This window comes from Lactuca sativa, chromosome 9 (genome assembly GCF_002870075.4).
Source record: "Lactuca sativa cultivar Salinas chromosome 9, Lsat_Salinas_v11, whole genome shotgun sequence".
NCBI classification, from domain to species: Eukaryota; Viridiplantae; Streptophyta; class Magnoliopsida; order Asterales; family Asteraceae; genus Lactuca; species Lactuca sativa.
In genome coordinates, this window is record NC_056631.2 from 94231690 (window position 1) to 94237689 (window position 6000).

A 6000-nucleotide genomic window follows, 5' to 3' on the forward strand; every position below is an offset into this window, starting at 1 on the left:
AGGTGGTCAAATTTAATAATTATACCTTTAATTCAATTAAATTTTAAACCAAAACTTTTATGGATTTATTAAACCTCCTTTAATTATACACCTTAATTAATTAATAAAACCATAAGGGTGCGATTTGAACTTTTTCAAAACAATACTAGGGTTTTAGAATTTAACATTCCTAAATTAAACCTTTAATCAACTTTTAAATTCCAAAACTTGAGGGCAAGTTTTGAAACATTTCAAAACATTAGGGTTTAGAATTTAAATATACATCAAAATTAAACTATTAATCAAAATTTAAATTCCAAAAATTGAGGGCAAGTTTTGAAACCTTTTCAAAACATTAGGGTTTCAACTATTTAAATTTCAAAACAACAAAACTTTTGGGTTCAAATTTAAACTATAAAACTTAAGGGGGGAAAATATGAAACATTTCATAACACATGGTTTCAAATAACAAATAACCTAAATTAACATTTAATCACATAATTATCCATATTTGATTTATTTAATGATTTCTTGCAAAACAATTTACCAATTTAATCAAAATACTTAGTCAATTATCACATAAGGAAACAAATATTTTATTAATTGATAAATATCTTCAATTAGATCAAGAATATAGTCATATATATATCATAAAATCGGATTTATATTGATCTAATATGATAATGGCAAGTATCTCAAAGATAAACAACAAGAAATCCCGAAAAAGGCTCCATCTGACGCTAGAACTCGCCGAGTACCACACTGTACTCGCCGATTTGAGGCCTACTCGCCGAGTACACTGTGGTACTCGCCGAGTTCATCAGGCAGATGGCTCAAAATTCGATTTTGCAACTTGAATAAACACATAATGCATCAATATAATAGAAACCAATCAAGGCTTTGATACCACTAATGGGTTTTGGTCATAAGAACATCCTATGTGCTCATACAAACCCTAATGCTTGGATCTAGGTTTCTCTATTGTACATGCAAGTTATCCAAGACTATAAACCCTAATTCTAGCATACAAGTAATCATATTAACATAAGAATGGGTTTAAGATATTACATTGATTGTTATGTAGCAATAACAATCCAATTCCTCCTTGTATTGACTTTAGAAAGCTTAATTAGAGTCACAAATGTCACTCCTCTAATGGTTCACAAACACCATAAGCAAGAGGATGAAGAGGAGAGAGGATGGAGGCTGCCCAAAACGTGTTCTAACCCTATAAGAGAAGTTCCCCACGTTTTTGAGCCTTAAGGGTTCTATATATAGTGAGGCTATTAGGGTTATCTAACAAGGAAAACCTAATTTGGATGCTTAAGCCCTAAGCAACCCATGGACTCCTTTAATTAAGGCCTTGGACGATTTCCTTATGGGCTTCCCCATAGAATTCGTCCACTCCTTAATACAAGACAATCCATGACCCAAATTACAATTATCTTATAAATAGAATTCCAGTCCTTTAAGTTTAATTAATCTCTTTTAGTCACAAAACTAATTACTAATTAATTATTGACTAATATTAATTAAATAATATGATTTCTCCTTTAATATATTATTCTCATAATATATTAATAAATCATATTTAATCCTTTCTCTCTATAATTCATCCTATCAAGTTGCTTTGGTGAAGGCAACCCAAAAGGACCATGCACCATCGGGTCAAGTACATACCAAAATAGTTATGGACTTATATAGACACTAATCCAACATATTATGGTAAGATTCACACCCCACCTCATGATCTCACTTAATAGATTTTATCCCTAAATAGATATTTCCTTAAAATGTAATGAATTTATGAATAATTGGGGCCTCATATGTCAAAATATGAGTTTGGGTGAAAGTCCCCCGTTAAAATAATTAAAAATGGGCTTAAAACGGAGTAATGATCGAAAACCGGGTGAAAAATGAAGAAATCCGAAGTCAGGCGAGGACTTGGTCATCAGCAGTCCAAAATCCGAAGTGGCATCGGCTGCTGATGCGGATCCGAAGAGGAAGGAGCTGTGGTCCGAGGAGGCTCTACGGGCGGGTTCGTCAGGAGGGTCCGGAGCGAAGCCTGCTGCGGTCGGTGGCTGCGGCTCGCTGGCTGCGGTTCGCTGATTGCGGCTCGCTGCTGCGGTTTGCTGACTGCGACTCGCTTGTTGCGGTTAGCCAAGTGGACTCCGGTTTGGCTTCTTGGGATCTCGGTCCAAGGAGGACTTGGCCCCTATGGGGAGGCTTCGGTCCTAAAGCGTTATTTTCCAAGATTTTTCCCTTCTTTGAGTGGTTCCTCATCAAGCCAAGTATCAGGATGCCCCAATTGATTATATTTCAAGAGAGGTTTCGGGAGAGATTTTGGAGAGATTTTACAATCTTGGAGAGATTCCTCATATGGAGAGAGATTTGGGAGAGATTTTACAATCTTGGAGAGATTCCTTATATGGAGAGAGATTTGGGAGAGATTTTACAATCTTGGAGAGATTCCTCATATGGAGAGAGATTTGGGAGAAATCTTACAATCTTGGAGAGATTCCTCATATGGAGAGAGATTTGGGAGAGATTTCTAATATGGAGAGATAGAGTGAAAGAGATTTAAGAGTTATTCCATTTATGACCTTTTTAAGTATCCGGCTTCGCAACGCAAGGTCTGTAAACCCGTGAAGCCATGTTTTAGTGTACTACACACTCCCGATGAGTGTCAAATAGTGTTTTATCGCTTTGGTTCATGGTTTAGCACTATCAAGGCTAATGGAAAATTAAACACACGAGTTTCCAAATGATGCTTTCTCATTGAAATAGTGAGTTGAACAGTAATTACATAACGTAAACCCTAATATACAAGGTTTAATTGAGTCGTCCGGTTACACTCGTTGACCTCGTTTGACTTTGACCTAACCCGAAATTGACTATTGTCACATGAAGATTGATGTTTTTGCTGGTACACTATTAATGGAATTTAATATGGATGTGGCGAACTTTAATATTAATGATGCTGATATTTTTGATAATGTTTATGTTATTTTTCTGGGTACCAAGAGTCCTTTACCTGAGGACTGCTATGAGTTTTCTAATGATTATGTGCAAGAAATATATGTAGTCAGAAATTTATCTGATGATGCGTCAAATGAGCTGAAACGAAATAAGCTGACGAAAGAAAAGGATAAAAATGCTTGTTGATATGAAGTTGAGAAAAGCATATAAGCTTGGGGGAAGAGGAGAAGATGATTTTTCTGAGGAAAAATCAGAGAAAAAACTGAAAAGGAAAAAGCTTTTGGAAAAAGAAAAGGAGATGGTGAATGTTGAGAAAAATATGAAAAGGAAAAAACCTAAAGAGAAGGATGAGATTGTTGGAAAGAGAAGGATCAAAAAATGAAAGAGATTTAAAAATATGAAGAAAAACTTAACTGATAAAAATATGAAGTCTTTCTAGTTTGCTGCACAAGTTCCATATCCACCAATTTTGCCATATCTCAAGGGATCTGGATTGAGGAAGAAAAAAGTGAGCTACAAACAAGTCCCAATCACACCAGTTGACAATTTGGATCAGCAAATTTGCGTCAACGACTTTAAAGAAGGGCGACTTTCTCGGAGGCATCCCACGTAGTTTTAGTTTAATTTTCTGCTTTCAATAAAGAGATGGCAGCGGTTTCAAACAAGCTTAGGGAAATCAGAGGCTCTTCAAAGTTGTTGAAATTTAGATTTTTCGCCATCATCTTTGTTGAAATCAGCAATTTTTACAAACTTATCAGGTACATTCTCTCCTATCTGCACCCCTTTTGCTTTTATATACCTTACTGAGTTGTTCATTCCTCTATGAGCATTGAGAAAAATGTAAAATTTTAATCTTGGGGAGGGGGGTTAGTGTGAAAATTTGCATTTTTTGTTAAAAATTTTAAAATTTTCAATTTTCCTTTTTGCATTTTATTTTATGCATTGAATTTGCATATAAAAAATCGAAAAATATTATATATTTTATTTTTCTACATTCATAAAAAGATTTTATTTCTAGTTATTTTAGTATTTATTTCCTGCATAAAAATTCTAAAAAAATCAAAAAAAACTGGAAAAATTACATGATATGATGACATTCTTACATTCGATAACTCTGTATAAATGGAAAATGAAAGTTTGAAGCGATCAGATTGATAGTGGTAAGTTCAGTAATAGTTCTCATAACTAGGGGTCGCAAAACACCATGATCTGAGACGTCGACTATAAAAATAAAATGAACGGCGTATAGAAACACTGTGTGGGTGGTAATAATAGTTCCGTAATTATTTGCTTTGGAATGTTTAAAAAGAACATTGATCGACAAGTCTGATCCCACAAAACACGGACCTATTTGTTGACATGTGTTACCTTCGCGGTAACATAGAACCATATATCAAATTCACACAGTCAAAAATAAAGGAAGGGTACAACTGTCATGTCTAATACCCAAGTCAAAGTTCAAGCACTTAATCAACGAAATCTCAAGTAATTAAAAAAGACGATTGAAGAACTCAAAGCTAAGGGAAAAAAATACAAAAATTCGAGTTCAATCAATTTAGAAGCCATATAAAAGTCAAATATGGAGCGAATGAAGAACTGTGTGATATGATATTTTTCGTTTTCAGAAAATGAAAGCATAGGAGTTGGGCCTCTATGGGTGGGCTCACTGCTTCAGTGAAAGCTGATTTGACGTGACGGGTTTATTGGTTCTATTGGTTTATTGGTTCACAAGGCTAATCAAGTTATAAAGTTCAAATAAAATTTACAATTGGTTTATTGGTTCACACCATTAAGCTTCTTCCTGACTTTGAGAATCTATAAAAGACGGAAGGTATTGTGATGAATTTCTAGGTAGTGATTCCATTGGACATTTCATCGGTGTTAAGTATGATCATGTGAAAAAAATAAGTGAAGTATTTTTTATTTCAAGTTTTTAGCTTTCTTTATTTTTTTCTAAGTTCATTTTATGTCATCTATATCTTTCCATTTCAATTATAACATTTAATTTTTTTATTACTTGAGGGCAAGTAAGGTTCAAGTTTGGGGAGATTTGATAGATGTCGTTTTATGCATATTTTAGGTTAGTTTTTATCATCATGTAGCATAATATTTTACAAATTTTCATGTCATTAGTTTAAATAATGTTCAACTCATGTTATTCGTTAAAATTCGCGTACTGCTCATGTTGTTATGTTGTTTTCAGATAATTTGAGTGGAGTAGTAATTTGGGAGCAGCTTTGGATGCGTTTGATGGAGAATTCGAGTTAATTGGAGCTCTAAACTTAGTAAGGATTCTGAGGAATGCTTGGAAGCTTCTTTGGTCAAGAAAAATTCGATAGAATTGATCCTACGAAGATAGATTGCTACATTCTAAAGCCTAAAGGATGTTGCTGACAACTTTGACCCCTTATTAGTATTTTGACCATATCTCAGGACTCGTAAATTCAATTGATGAGATTCAAAATGTTCCAGAAACTATACCAAATTTCAGACAACTTTCGTGTTTGTGAAAATAGAAGAAACTTAAAACTGCGATCGTGGAACCAAAAAATGCGATCACATTTTCACTTCGAGGTTGTAAAAAGTTCAAAAAAAAATGTACTTAATTAAACAACAATTCTAGAAAATTTGGGAAAAAATGAAATCACAAATTTTGCTATAATGCACTCGTGGAATTGCTTTACTTGCTCCAGAAGCTTCTGATTTGAATATAAATACAACCCCTCTGATCAGTTTGAAGCAAGTTGATTCTAGAAGCTCCAGACGACGAAAAAAATGATTTTTGAGGTAATTTGCAGTGAGTTTTGAAGATTTGAAGATTGTGGATCATAACTCTCAGTTAGTTTAGTAAGAATTAGTAGTTTGAGTTCTCTTTTTACTATTCTAGGCTCGGTTTTAGCCATATCTAGCTAAAACCCCAATTTTCAGTTTTACAATAGACTAGTACTTTTCAGGTGATTAGTTATCAGATTTTGTTTTCATTGTGTGCTTCTATTGTAATAAACCAATTTTTTACAAAGAAAATTTTCATTTTCGAATAAT